The sequence below is a fragment of the Rhagoletis pomonella genome, unplaced genomic scaffold (genome assembly GCF_013731165.1).
Source record: "Rhagoletis pomonella isolate Grant_MI unplaced genomic scaffold, Rhpom_1.0 Rhpom_scaffold_00002, whole genome shotgun sequence".
Taxonomy (NCBI): Eukaryota; Metazoa; Arthropoda; class Insecta; order Diptera; family Tephritidae; genus Rhagoletis; species Rhagoletis pomonella.
In genome coordinates, this window is record NW_023458556.1 from 46241702 (window position 1) to 46255656 (window position 13955).

At 33.3% G+C, this 13955-nt stretch overlaps 1 protein-coding gene across 3 annotated transcripts in view; it reads right to left on the reverse strand.

The window, feature by feature from the left end:
• LOC118733704 (integrin alpha-PS2) overlaps positions 1 to 12620 on the reverse strand; it is a 121381-nt gene extending 108761 nt beyond the window's left edge. For 2 of the 3 annotated variants that reach the window (XM_036463229.1, XM_036463227.1), the window contains exon 1: positions 12466 to 12620. The gene's annotated coding sequence lies outside the window, so the exon portion shown is untranslated. Of the gene's footprint in view, positions 1 to 12433 lie in introns of all 3 variants that reach the window. The other variant, XM_036463228.1, reaches the window with a different exon arrangement.
• Positions 12621 to 13955: the final 1335 nt, after the last annotated feature.

Here is a 13955-nt window from a genome sequence, read left to right on the forward strand (position 1 = left end):
GGTCGCTCAAAGCGCTCAAAGTTTTCCATGTATTTTATATGGGAAAAAAGAACTTTTCGTATAAATGGTATAGAATTCTTCAAAATCCCTTTTTAGCGACCTCAAAATATTTTGATTTCAAAATAAAAAATAGGGGTATATTTTTTTCGGTTCAGAACAACAGGTGGCGGCATTAAAATTTCGACTTTATTGTTTTTGGACCACTCTAATGTACATGCAAGTCAAGCGAATGCTGTAGCATAAACTCGCTTTTGCTAATTGCTTTGCTGTTATTTCGCTTAAATTTATTTGAAATTTTTACAAGCTAAAGCACACATACATAAAGACATATGTATGTACATACATATATGTACATATGTATGCTAGTTTCATGCCCTTTTGTTTTTCGAATAAACAACGAGATAAGACATGCTTCTCGATTTCAAGCAAACAAATTTAAAATTTTAAGCAATTTCGTCATATTTTGTAGAAAGTGTAAAATGTGTCACATGATGCTAAAAATTTGGCTACGAGTATTTTAATCTTAACGGATTTATGTAACTAGAGAAAACGTAGCAAAAGGCTCTGCCCATTTTCGTTCTGGCAAATTTGAAAGATTTTTAAAACATTTCATGACTTTTTATTTTTTTTCGATCAATAATAACAGTTATCTTTGGATTTTGTCATTTTTCGATTAATTTTTTATCGTTACTTTTTATTTTTTTTTGCGATCATATTATAACCGTTATTTTCAGACTACATTTTTCTACACAATAAAAGATTTAAACGGGCATAAAAAAGCAGAGGCGATTAAAAATTATCGAATAAAGATAAGTATCAAAAATAACGATAACGAAAAATAAATAAAAATGAACATAAATTACTGTATCGCATTTTCGAATCTTTTCAAATCTAAACTTCTCATGATTTAAAAAAATTTAGCATTAAAGTTTAGAATACAGTTCTCATGAAAAAACACAAAAATAAATTTTCATATTTCTGTTGCTTAAAACATTGAAGAAATAAATATACGAGCAGTTTTTTCTTGAGAGCTGTAAACTGCTTTAATAAGTTGTAGTAGAAAAAAAATTTTTGTATGAATAAGTTTGTTTTTTTTTTCTGGAGAGCTGAATACTCTGCGTAAGATGTTTGGAGCTAAGCTTTAATATTTAAAGCAAAAAGTAATGATCGTTTTGCCTTTTTAATGTTTTTAGGCAGAGGATGGTCGGTAATTTTTATTTCTTATTTCTTAGGCATTGCAGAGAAAATTAAATGGATTTTAATCTTTCGGATTTTTTTTATGTTAGGTTAGAGTAGCGGGGCTCTCCAGACCTCGTGTGGTCTGCTTCTGGACAGATGGGCGATTAGTCAGCTCAGCGAACGCTGGGCGAAGCCCCTGGAATGCAAGGTGCAAAATCCTTCTGGCCACGGGTAGACCGGAGGGGGTCTGGAGAGGTCGTGAAACTAAGCAAGCTGCATCTCTCACTATTGGTGGGAGTGCTCAATGGTCACTGCGTGATAGGTACCTAATCATGCCGTAAGGCTGAACATTATCGATTACCCTTTCTGCACTAGCTGCATGGAGGATGACAAGGTGGAATCATCTCAACACCTGCTGCTCTGGTGCCCTGCCTTTGAGAGCCTAAGATTTAATCACCTTGGATCACACATTTTTCGCACTTTCGATGAGCTTTCGGGAATGGGTATTAGTCGATTGATGAGCTCCGTTGCGAGCTCGGAGCGTTTTTCCTGCAAAAAGCCTGCAAAAAGCCATAGGTGTCGTCATTCTCCCTTATCTCCTCCTCCTCTTTCCCTACCCTTTTACTATTTTTCCGGTCTACCTGCGTCCTTTTCCCTCTACCCTTTAAGGGCATCACAATGGACAGCTTAGTCGAGTCTAAGTGGGTCTCCATATACGGAGGCAGCGCGCTTACCCAACCTGACCTAACCTACAGTTGCGAAACACTTAGGCTAGTAATTAAATGAACTGTTCTTTGTCGTGAGAGGCAGGGGTTATAAAAGTGAACAAGAAACGAGAAGGGGAAAAGGAGAAGGGGAAAAGGAGAGTGAGGCGATGGGTTGTAGTGTGAAATTTAATGGTGACGCCCAATTCCTTGTAGTAGAAAAAAAGCACCGTGCTCAAAAAAAAGCTCAGCAAGCGGCTAAAGAATTGAGACTCAAGGTGTTTGAACCTTAAGCTCGCGAAAGCTGGGAAAGTCAATAGCATATGTTGCGATGAGTCTATCCATCTCATCATCCTTCCTATGTACATACCGCCTCTGTCGTAGAAGTTGGATTCCAATCGGGGCGGCAGTACATAGCCCATACTCTCTCCCTACTCGTCGTCTAGTTACACCTCAAGCCTGCTCTGTCTTTCTGGCTTATCTACCATGCAGTAACCTGCGATACTCGCTGAAGTCGGTTGTTTTTTCTTTCTTAAAAATTACTTGCTACAGTTTAGCCGTTTGAGACCTTCTGATATTTTTGTTGTAACTTTTCCGGGATTTTCAGAAAATTTTCGAGGTCTGTTAAAGATTTTTTGAGATTTATCGGCAATATTCTATCTTAACTATAACTATCTTAGCTCTTCCCACAGTAGTCCATAGATATCTACACGGTAGTTTCTCTGCAATCTAATTGTAAGATTTTTATTAAAATGAACGCGGGGATACTAGAGATCGTAGTTTTTTCCGACATTTCCATATCGCACACCTAGATCTAAACTACGATCAACTCAAAAAAGTAAAAAAAAAAATACATTTTTCATACGAGTATACATGTATTGCCTATGTCAATGAGCGATTCATTCATACGTATGTATTTTGTATTCTGAACTAAGGCAAAAGGAATTCAGTGCAGATTGTAGCAATTGATTGCAATCAACTCGAAGGTGCGAAGGTGTTGCGGCATTTCAATTATTTGCATGCATTTATGTATATTTAGGTAAGGGATTACATATGTCAATATGTATGTACATACATGCAGTTATGCTGCAAGCAATTTTTAATATATGTACATATGTGCGCTAACGCAGAATTGAATTTACATTTCTATGTATGTTCGAGTATGTAGGTGTGATTGTTTGCACATGTGCCACAAAGCCAATGGTAACAGGCAGAGCGTTTGCAATGATCACTTTATTTATGCCTCCCTCCATTTGTTTGGATGTATGTATGTACATGTATTTACATATATGTTTGCATGTTCGGCGAGTGTCACGCGCGTAGGTGTTGGATTTGTTTGTTTGCTTAAAAAAGGCGCAATCCGACCTTCAATTGAGTGTTGTGAATGAAAACATTCTCAAGTCAACCTGGTGTCGTTCTGTTTGGGTGTACATATGTACATTTGTGTGCACGAGTATGTTTGTATTTGCCTGTGTTTGTTATTTGTTACGCTTACGCCAACGATCGAGAGGTTAAAGAAGTTTTTTTTTATTTGCAAACAAATTTATTTATTTATTTACTAGTATTGTTTATGGAACTTTGTAATCATGTGCTATTGATGCACTTGACTGGTTCAGCAAATTGCATTTTAATTGGGTAGATCTATACATTCGTATGTATATATGTAGATGGATGTTTCTTTTTTAAAGAGTTAACACACATTCATACATATGGGTCAATCCATGTCAAATCGACCAATCATTGAAATCGATAATTTTTGATTTGGATGCATTTTGTTCAGAACTATAACAAAGTTATGCCAAAAGAACAAAAATAATACAGAAATTTTTCGAAAGTTCAAAATTTCAAAGTTTCTCGGATTTACCAAGTTTACTTTTTTAATATCTCAAAAACTATTATAATTAATCTATTATCTATTAAAAAATCTAAAATAAAAAAATAGAGAATTTTTAAATATAAAATACATATCATGAAAGTATAAACTTATAAAGTTTTTTGGCTAATTTTTTTTCATACAACACCTTTAACTGATCTTAAAATATCCTGACATATTCAAGGTGTTTTTAAAGATACGAATTTTTGAACTTTAAACAGAAAAATTATTGCAAACTCTAAACTAAAAAATAATTTAAATTTAATAACAACGGTTTATCATAACTTTATTGGGGTTTGCAAACAAATGTCAGGATCTTTTTTTAGATAAGTTGGAGGTTTTGAAAAAATTGGGCCACAAATTTTTTATTAGTTTTTGCTTTTACAATTTTTTAGTTTGGAAATTCTGTACATTTTTTGAGTTTGCGTTTTTTCTCTATATAGCTCTTAATATTACTTTTAAAACGAGACTAGAACTATTTATTTAACTATAATATTTTTTGAGACAATCAAAAAAAAAATTGCAAAATCCCGGAAATTGTGAAATTTAGAATTTCGCACAATTTTCGAAAACAAATAGTTTAATTTTTTTCTTTGGCAGGATTTAGTTTTATAATAACAAAAAAAAGTTCTCACCAAAATCCATTCAAATCAAAAATGAAATCTCAACCATTGGTCGATCTGACATGGACTGACCCATTTGTATTACAAAAGCAATTTCGAGAAATTATGAGTATACACAAGATATGATAGCAGATCATTCTAATATTTTTCATATCTGATTTACAGTAAGAGTATTTTCACTTTTCTATATTGTTTTCATTTTCCCACTGATTTTTCCTTGATTACTTCTGACCTAGAAATGTTACCCATTTTTCAACTGTTAAATTAATGGGAATTATTTTTTAGCAATCAAAATTGCCACATAAAAATTGCACCATTTTTATTGCGTATGCACTTTCACCACATTCACTAGACGACTACATACATATTCAGGCATCGAACGATTGGCACATCAAATGTACGGAAATTTTTTTATTACTAATTTAAGTTTAATTATTCAATTCAGTGATCGCTTGAAAGAAAAACGATCATAAAACACAAAACAACTAAATTGAACAATTTAGAAATAGTAAAAAACACATGTCTACAAATGCTTACATACCTACATGCATATGCACGCACATATAGACACACTAGGTGCACTCCAAGGAGGCGAACGTTCTCAGAGGCATAGAAATACACCTAAACGTACATGGAACCGCATATACATATATATATGTATGTTCGCTGGCGAAGTATATAGTAATGTTTCCTTGAATATGTCAGGCGTTCATTCAGTCAGGCAGGCACACACCATATGGTCAACAGAGCGCCTACTTTTTTAAGCAACACACCGCCGCAACATTAATTTATACACAAACAATAATAAAGTCAAAATCTATGTATATATGAAATAAATTAATATGCTAGGCATGAAGGCGAAAGACTGGCAATGCTAAGGCGGCAAACATACATACAGCATGTACACCAAGCCACACACTCTCAATCCAATAAATAAAACAAATAAATGAATTAATAAGAATTTCTAAGTATGTACAGCGCATAAAATTGTAGATTTGTAGAGTTGTACAAATGTGCGGTGGGTAGAAATTTTTGTAGGCGTAGCAAACTTTTTTATGCGCAAACATGCGAAATATTGCATACATTCATAGTAGTATGTGCATATGTATGAATGTACGGTGGTGGCCAAACAAATAGGGATGCGACATTTTAACAAGTTTTTCCTCTTTTGTTTGTTTGTTCATTTGATGTTTATTATTATTTTTATGGAAGTATAGCTAACTATCTGCCAAAGATCATGTAAGTCACAATTATAAATTTTGTAAAAGATTTATAAAAATTCAACGAATTTCAAAAAATTTTCTTGAAATTCAGTTTTTTAGCTCGTTAAATTTTAGTACAATAATGTGCAAGTTTGAAGTAGCTGGGACTTAGCGTTGATTTTTGGCCAATTTTTTTTTTTGTTGCTCACCGAGTTGCTGATTTTCCTCTATATTAAAAACTCATCCATCATGCTTTATACGAAAGAAAATTCTGATTAAAAAGTTTGAAATTTTGCTGAAAATTTTTCGAATTTTAAAAATTTTTTTTACAGGGCAGATCGCATATAATCAATTAAAAACCGTTATATTCAATTCAATCCAATTCGTTTCGAGATGACAATAATGAAGAATATGATTTATAAATTTTATTACCAGTAGTAGCTCGCTTCAAACCAGCACTAAAGGAAGAATGGACTCATTATGCGACACAGTCTAATAAATGAAATAGTAGTAGTAAAAAAACTGTTACTGAGTATCAAAAATTTACTTCACAAAAATAATTGGACTTATGTAGCTTTTTGCGTAAAATAAGAGATAGGGCGTTTTAAACTAAATTCCGAAGTGGAGCGTTCTTGAAAAGATTTCTGAGATAGGGCGTTTTGGAACTGGCTGACGAGATAGGTCGATCTTCCACTCAGGTGTCGATATGCTTTTCTGCTCCAGTTTTGAATCGGAGGCGGAGGCCATTGCAAGTATCAGACTAGTTTAATGGCGTACACCACATAAGTGTCTGTAGTGGTAGTCAAGCAGCTCTAAAGACCTGCAAACTCGCTTGTAGCTCTTCACGAATTGCCCCGAAATGTAGGGCTACACTCCGTGGAAAATTGAGTTAAGCTTCCCAGTAGAGAATTTCAGGAGCTAAAAGCCATTTTAAAGGTCCTTCTTGAGAGTCTGCTCTTCTTTCATTTCTCCTGTATGGAGTGGCACAAATTGAAGCCCTTTTGGCTTTCGGTTCCTATAGAAGGGTTACCAGAAGGGCTTTTGTATGACGTACTTCAGAAGGCCTTTTGGAGGAGTTCTTAGGTTTATATCAATTATGTTTTATTGCAATCTAAAATGCATATTTAAATTTATTTGTAATGATAAAGAAGATAAACTTACACATTCGCGTAAGTTGTTAATAGAAAAAGGCCCTTCTAGAATCCATCTTGGGTAGGCCTTTTAGATTGACTTCACTTAAGAAGGCCTACCTAAATTATCTTCTGGGTTGTACTCCTCTGGGTACCAGAGCACTGCTGTGTTTAACCAATGAACAGGCTCAACGAACAGGGGACTCAACACAGGGGTACGACATAAGGTAACCATACATAAATATCAATAGATAATATTGACGATTCAGTGTATACTACTTCTTGCTTGACCTTTTTTTCTGCAGTTATCCTATCCTCGCCAGATTGAGGTGCTACATTTTATTTTGCCAAAAAATCGACATATTTATAAAGAATTTTCAACTCTAATTTGACTTTGCTACAAACATATGTATGTTTATACCCTAATAATATCAATTCTTCAATTTTCATTGAGCATTTAGGAGGAAAATGTTATCTGTCCACAACACAATACATTGACTTACAAAATCAGAGTTTAAATAAAAAAATGCATGACTTATGTAGGTTACAAATCGCTCGTTTATTAAGCACAGTCGCTGGCCTTAGCCTGCCACTATTTCCTGTTCCCAAATATGAAGAAATTATGCGGAGAACGATGAAAAAATTGCTACAATTTAAACAGAAAAAATTTGATAAAAACTTATTTTTGCCAGCTCTGAGCATTCCGTGTTACATTTGTGCCTGATAAACATACAAATGTTTTTTTTTTTTTTGATTGATATGTTTTTTCCGCTTATACATACATACATACATATGTACTAGGAATGTTAATCCCGGGATCCAAGCCTTTTTTAAATTTTATTTATTTTTTTAATTCTAAAGAAATTTCCTCTTTCATTTGGTACCCATAATTTTATTCTACATTGCATTGAATTTTTTAAATAATTTTTGGTATTAATCATATCTTTGAAATTACAAACTCCTTTCAAATAAATCCTGTCGTCAGAGAGAAAAAATGAAAACGCCACTTTAAATAAAAAAGTAGGTTTCAAACCCATTTATTTATTATTTACTTTATGGTAGGAGAGATAGAAGCAATTTTTTTCGTTTTAAGTTGTTGAAAAGTAATGAATATCCCAGGATTGCGATAATGACATCCCGAAAATCCCGGCAAAACAAAAAAAGCGAATAATTAACATCCCTAATATGTACGTCATACTTTTGCTGAGTTCATTGCATTGTGAAAAGAATTAAAAAACAATTATCTTATACTTATTCTTTTGTAAAAATTTTGCATTGCTTGACACTTGAGAAACCCAAGAAAATCTGCAAACTTTTATTAAACTGTCAAGAATTCGTAAGAAATATGCACTCAAGTTTATAGTTTACACTTTCCAGTGCCGCTGGGAGTCGGTCTGAATTTGTAAGTTCCTCCTTTCATGTAACCATGTTAAAACCCTTAATAAAATTCTAAAAAATTCAAAGTTATTTAAATTTACTAGTCGAATAAAAAGCTGTTTAAAAAATATTTAATTAACTGAATAGGTTGAACAGTTTTAAGTGTAGATGAGGCAAGAGGCATACTTGGACCATAAGAAGGCCACCATGTATGATATTATTATGCCCTGAAGGATAACTACTAAGCTAATTAGAAACAGATCCATCAGTGTGGAGCAATTGTAATATTTCGTTTCACCGCCTTTATACCACTTAGAATGTGTAATATCGAAATGTCCACTAAGATCTAAAGCTGCGACATTATGAGCCCCAGAAGCTCCATTGACCGCCTTCTTTACATCCTTTTTATGAGGCTCATCTCTCTGAGATTAAGTTACTAGTAATCGTAGATATCGTTCGTGGGTCACCCACCAGCCAACACATTCGCCAAGCAATTTTCTTTAAAGTAAAATTTCAAATATTTTGAGGCTCAGTATCTGATTCCAAGGACAATGTCGTATGTTATTGGTTGGGCAAATTAAAAAATTGGTTGTGCTCTTCTTGAAACTTTTGAAGCAAATATTAAAAAAGGGGGTTTCCATTACATAGTTTTTGAGAAGTGCGGGATTCGAAAAAATTCGAAAAATTAAAAATTGCATATCTTCAAAAATATAGACTGCTGTGATTTGCAAAAAAGCATAAGTTTTTTATTTGTATTTAACAATTAGATACCATACATCGCCAACACCTTCAAAAGAAGCACAACTCAAAAACAAAAGCTTGGTCAAGTTTTTGCATAAAACAATTCGCGGGATTTATCTTTCTTTTTTTTTCCTGATTATATTTTCTAACTATAAAACTACTGTCGTACAAATCAGTACTCTGTTCACGAGTTGAAAAGGCTCAAAACATGTTGGCAACATGATGCTAGCAATATGTTTTCACGAAAAAAGTGTCGGTAAATAAATTTTGAACATTGTAATACATGTTGAAAAACCGTAAATTTTTGTCAAAACTAATGAGTTTTCACGTTCACACGTTCACAATTTAATTGATGTCAAATTTTCACGCGAAAATAATGCATGTTGCTAACAAAATTTTACGGCGGTGAACATAATTCATAATAATATAATAAAATGAATGCAAAAAAAATAATATTTTAATTTTTTTTGGTTAATAAATTATAAATCATATGTTTTTTTATTTTTTCACTTCAACAGAATTTTTATCCACAATTATTTATTCTGAAGGACATTTTGCCCTTTTCTTTACCAGTTTTGCATTGATTCTAAAAAGTAATACCTAGTTTTACTTGAAATAAAAAAGTATTCAAGCCTTGGGTAGTAGGAAAAAGTTGTCTCCCAATAAACACTAAAAAAATATTTCCCCAACCTTGGAGAAATTCATGGTTCTCAAGTTGACATCCAACATTATTCTCCAACTCATCTCTAACCGACGCGCAGATACGTAAAAAGTGATAGAGAAACGAATTTTTAATTATCAAGTGAAAAACTACTTATAAAGAGGAAAATTACCAACAAAAAGTAAATAATCTTCAAAATATCCTCAAATAATCTTGAAAAGAAAATTAAACGCCAAGTGAATCAAGTGGCAAAATTACTGTCGGACTGTGTACTGTGAAGTGAATTATTGTAATACGATTTTGCTTAACTACATAATACAAAAGGAGTAATAAAATGAAAAATTAATATTTAAATTCATCTATGTATGTCGTTTCAATCAAAAAGGTATAAGGTATTTTACTATTTCAATTTCAGTATTTCAATGGCATGTTTGAGACCAATTGGAGAATTACATTGGACTTCAAGTTGAGAACTAGCATTTTCTCAACTTGAGAAACAGTCCTTTTTTCATACAAAGTAAAATGCCCTTTTTGTTGAGAACGCTATGATCCTCCACTTGAGGTACTGTTGAGAAACAACGTTGGAGATTTGAGAAATACCTTAGTTCTCAACTTAACCCCAAGTTGAGCTCAAACCTAAATTTTTATTGGGCTTATACAATTATTTGTCAATTGTTGTTGAAGTCAGGTCTGTCAACTTTGATGAAAGTGCCATTTTTGGCCCTATATTAGTTCAAATGGCGCTTAATTGTTCACTACATTTTCAAAATAGCAATACTTCTATAGTGTAATGTCTAAAGGTAGCATTTTTTGAATTAAGTTGGTGGTGGCAAAGCGGCTTTAAAAACAAATTAAATTAATGTAAATGCAAATGTTTATACCATTAAAAGGCCTTTCTAGTGGTCTTGGGGTCCGAGGAATCTGAATCTGCTATTCATTTATACCAAAAACGGCCGCTGGGAGAGATTTGGAGCGTTGTGATGCAAAAAAAAACCACACTAAGGAACACTGTTTAGAAACATTGTTGAGAAACATTGTTTGAACTTTTTTTCCATGTGTTTTGCATCATAATGCACCCAGCGGCCATTTTTGGCAAAAATAAATTTGCAAATTCAGATCCCTCGGACCCCAAAAACCCTAGAAAGTCCTTTTGATGGTATAAATATTTACATTTAAATTACTTTTAACTGTTTTAAATGCTGCTCTGCCACCATCTACTTCAAATTGAAAAAAGCGCTTAAAATCGCCAACCTGGGAAAACTGAGAAATAACTATATATCTATCTATATCTATATACAATTCAGACTTTCAGTAAAAATTGGTTTCATCAATACTTAAAAACGTCGAGCAATTTTTTAATTTTGTTACCCGTTTTAATGGTGAGAAAATAGATAAATCATATTCAGACAATTTGAAAAAGCAGGGAAAACTAAAGTAAAACTCCGAAAGCTTCATACAAAACTTCCCCTCTTTTTGGGACTAATGTGTCTCTTGGTACTGAAAAAGGTAAAATTATATCACTACATATTTAGAGTCTGGTATTCTTGATAATTTTAATACGTATCTATTTTATGCACTTTTTTTTAATTTTATACATTATTATTTTTTATTTTATTTTTAATTTTTTTGATATTCGGTTCTTTTTTATTCTTTAGTTGTTTTCCTTTTTAATGTTTTTATTATTTTTTTTTTATTTTTTCACACTTTCTCGTATCCAGATATTTGGATGAGTCAATTATTATTACATAAACGTCTTTTTCTTGCCAAAATTAATTTGAAAATCAACGCTAAAAGTCGTCAACACACGGCACAGTACATATATATATGTACAGTATCAACATTTGCACATAATGCATACATTCATATGTACAACTCAAAAGGAAGCTCCGCACACGATTTCAGAAACCAAAAACAAAAATCAAACGTAAAATTTCGGTTTCGAAGTGAATCTTTTACTGAAAAACATTTAAACAAGCCGCTAAAAATAGACACATTCGTACGTAGGCAAATGAGAATTAGTCAGCGGCGAGGCAACAGATCGCAGATTGTATAGATAGCTATAGAGCTAATGTTCATATGTATGTAGATATATACTTTTGTAGCATCCGATCTGTAGCCTACACACGAGCACATACATATATGTAGTGTATAACGTATCTGTGTATGTTTAGTGAACACTGCACCGATCTGTGGAGCTCGACACCTATAAGGCGAGATGAGGTCAGACGTGCCGAGTTTGCTGAATTGTTTGCACTTTTGAAAATATACATTCATTTCAATATGTACATATGTATGTTTATAAATAAATATTTATTTTGCTTAAAGCTGATTTTTGCACTTTCGTTCGCACTAAATTTGCTTAATGAAGACTTAAAAAAAAATATGTATGTACGTATGTATTGTAAAAAACTGCTGCATTGCTTCATTATGCTTATTGCTATTTTTAAAAAGTTGGAGGATATGTATATGTATTTTTGTTGTGATTTGTATTTTTTTTTTGTTTATTTTCGAATCTCTTTTTGATTTATTTGATCAGATTTATTTAGGGTAATTCACTATATTTAACGGTGTTTCATACACATTATTTACACATCTGTGGCACAGGGCTGGCTTCTTATGTCTGTACTTGTGTAGATGTATTAAAAGAAAGGAAACAAATCTCGATTTATAAATAAATTTCCGAATCGACACTGCACGAACCGCTCCAGTACAGCGCAGCAAAGCAGGCACAGATATTTTGAAACTTTTCGAAAAATGCTTCGTTCTATTCACTTTCGTTGTACCTTTGGCGCGTCAGACGCGTGTGCCAATGATTTGAATATTTATATACATATGTATTTCTATATACTCTCTGTACTATATCTGAAGGTTAAATTTAAATAATTTTAAGTTCTCGCTCTTTTACACAACACACAAATGCACAATGTATCTACCAATTAATACCTTCTACAAAAAATTCAAATTCAAAAACTAACTTATTCGTATTGTGCGCGTTTTCGAGCGTTTCTTCTATTTTTCTATGTACTTCTTTACTGATCGGACCGACCGCCGTGAGACTTCAACACCAACTGAAACATTCTCCAATCGTACATAAACTTGGAAGCAGCAGCCAACGTTTGCTGTCCACGTCGACGTAGACGTTGGCTCACTCACTCAAACGCACACATGCACAGGCACGTGCATACAATTGCATGTGTGTGCGATGCTACTGCGACACGGCGCGGCCCTGCGGAAAAAAAATTATCAATTGGTAAATAATAACCAACTTGTAGTTAGCTTTTTTGCGGGATTTCTACAAATTATATAACTTGTAGTTAGCTACAAAAAGCTAACTTGAAACTAGTTGAAAAGTAATGTATTGTTCTTTTTAAACAAGTTTCTATTTAAACATCCTCATACAAATTTTACTTTGAATACAATTCCTTTCTGCACTTCGCAAATACTTTTTCGAATTGAGGACAAATAAAAAAAAACTGATATTTTATATTCTGCCTTATCCTGAGTTTCACCTGAAAAAAACTTCACCCGAAAATTTTTCATCCGCCCATAGTAAAACCATGGAAACCAGGAGTGAAAAGTGAACCGGTTCGGGGAAAATGAAACTCATGATAATTACTGATTACCATTTTGAAGTTATGTTTGACGTTGTTCGAATGCGTGAGCACCTACAGCAGAATATGAAATGTAATAAAATAAAATAAATAAATACAAAATTAAAAAAAAAACAAAAAAAAAAATATTTTGTTTTTTCTTATTGATATTTTATGTCCAAAAGTAGTTAGTTACGAGTTAGTTGGCATATAATGCAGAGGTAACCATTCTTGATTATTTGGCGGCCATCGCTATAGAAATATAATTAGCTTTCCTCAAATAAAATATACAGATAATAGTGACCGATAGTTCTTTCCTAATCAACTTCCAGTTAACTTATAGTTAGATACAGATTTCCTGCAGGGCGTGCTTGTCTAAATTGTTGTTGGTGTTGCTGCTGCTGCTTGTGCTGCCGACAGATTGTTGCTCACTTTGGCCCTTACTAAACTAATACTCGCACTAGCCGTGCGTGTTGGTATTTGTGGAGGAGGTGGTGGTTGCTGGCTTTTTGGCTAGCGTTGGTGGCTGGCGGTGTTGGTTCTTGAGGTTTTTGCTGATTGCGTTGGTGGTGGTGGTGGTGGTGGTGGTGGTGACTGCTGCTGCTGGCTTCGTTACTTATCGGCTAGGTGTGTTGTTGTAAAATATAAGGCACTAAGGAAATTACGGCAGTTACTTAAAAGATTCTAACGATAGTCTGTCAGCTTGCTGACGGGGACCTCTAATCGAAGTTGAAAATGCATAAAGTAACTTTTATGCGACAATTAAAAAACTTTATGCAATGCTGTGGCGTGGCAATTGTAAAAAACTCGTATAAAAATAACAGGTGCTAACAGTAACAGATTTGGTACGAGTATTTTCATATGTATGCATATCT